We start from the raw sequence: 1,741 nt of genomic DNA on the forward strand, positions 1-1,741 counted from the left end.
TGCTCCCACCAGGGAGTGGGAGCTGGAAGCTGGGTGGGGGGCGTATCCCAGAACAGCTCCCGCTCCGCCCTGCCCCGAGGTGAGGGTGGGCAGGAAGTTGCCCCAGCGGGGGAGGGCGGGGCCAGCCACTTCCCAGTACCCGAGGCCGGAAGTGCCGCAGGGTGTGGGCACAGGGCTGCCTGGCTCCAGTGTGCCCTGGGCGGGGCCGGCTTCCTGGCTCTGGGAAGTGGGCTGGGGCCCAACCCCTGGAACTAACCGGAACCACACGCTGGGCCTCGGCTTCCCCAGCCCCAAACCGGAAGGCTGTTCCAAGTGTTGCGCCAAGCAGGGGGCACTGCCCGGGTGGGCCCCCGACCCAGGCCTCTCCTTCCCTCGAGGCTAACAGAGCCCCCTCCCACCTGCCCGGCCTCCAGAAGCTCTCTAGCGGAAATCAGTGATTCCCCAGGACCCGGGACTTGTGTTCAAGGCCTCTGGCCTGGCCTGGCCCCAGCCTGGGGTGAACTCTCACCCCTCTGTGGCCTCACCCTGGCCTTGCATTCCAGCGTTCCCCAGCCCTGACGGTCATGCCTCAAGCCTCTGGGCCTTTGTCCGGGCCGTGCCCGGTGCAGAAACACCCCTCTGCTGGCTGCCCTTGCTTTGCCAGGGGACTTCTCAGCTGGCATCTCCCTGAGGGCCGGGCCAGGGTCGGGTCATCTCCGGGGTCCTGCTTTGCACCCACGTTGGAGCTGGGCAGACAGGACAACAATAGCATCATTTTCCTTATGTTTACTCAGCTAACACGCGCTGCCACCTCACAGAACTAACTATACTCCCGTTTAACAGATGAGAAAACCCCAAGCGCAGGAGAAACACCACTCGCACTGGAGAATCAGGGGTGTTTGTTAAACTGCTGACCCACTCCTGGGCAGATTTCCGACAGCCCTCGGCCGTGCCCTCCAAGCCCCGGCTCCAGGGGTCCCAGGAGCAAGCCCTAGGACTGTCCCAGCAGTGCCCTGGGAGTATCTCTGGGAGGCCCTTCTGCCCCTCCCTCGGCCCAGTCTGTCTCTCACACACCCACACACACGCACACAATCACGCAGGAAGGTAAGATGCGCATTGCAGGCTGGTCCCTCCGGGCCTCTATGTCAAGGGCACGAACGTCCGGCAGGCATGGAGGGCCACAGGCCGGAGGAGTGGGCGAGACTGCTCAGGTGGAAACTTCCGCCCACGCAGCCGCCCCCGGGGTCAGGGCTGAGAGCTGTACCCAGGTGACTCCGCAGGGCTGGGTAGGGGATGTGGAAGGTGTCAACTGGGGCACCCTCTGAATCACACGCTGAATCCTGCAGGGCGGAGGGGGGCACTTGCCCTGCTGCCCGGGAACCCACCCCTCAGGGCGCTTCCTGGCGCCAAGCCCGGGAGTCCAAGGGTCACGGCCCTGCCCTGGGGTCCTAGGAGAACAACACCCTTTAGGGGGCTGCGGGCCATAGGCCTCCTCCCCCTACTCGGGCGTGCAGCGCACACACCTAGCCAGGGGGAGGTGCCCGGCCAAAGGGAGCTGAGGTCAGAGGGGCTGCCGGCCAGGCCAAGTGAAGCAAAGGTAAACTGAGGCCCTGCGCGGGCAGGGGCGGCGGAGACCGCAGGGGGCGGAGTCTGCCCTGCGCCGCCCCCTCCTCCCATTGAGGAAAAAGCTGAATGGGAGGGGGTGGCCCCCGGAAACCCGCAGAAATGGAATCGCGGTTTCCACGGCAACGCGCCGCGAAAC

The 1,741-nt window shown here is 65.8% G+C and overlaps 1 protein-coding gene across 1 annotated transcript in view; it reads left to right on the forward strand.

The window, feature by feature from the left end:
- Window positions 1–1,741, forward strand: part of MIDN (midnolin) — a 20,491-nt gene that overhangs the window by 13,710 nt on the left and 5,040 nt on the right. The gene's annotated exons all lie outside the window — the stretch shown is intronic.

The sequence above is a fragment of the Crocuta crocuta genome, unplaced genomic scaffold (genome assembly GCF_008692635.1).
Source record: "Crocuta crocuta isolate KB4526 unplaced genomic scaffold, BGI_CrCroc_1.0 scaffold443, whole genome shotgun sequence".
In the NCBI taxonomy this organism is placed as follows: Eukaryota; Metazoa; Chordata; class Mammalia; order Carnivora; family Hyaenidae; genus Crocuta; species Crocuta crocuta.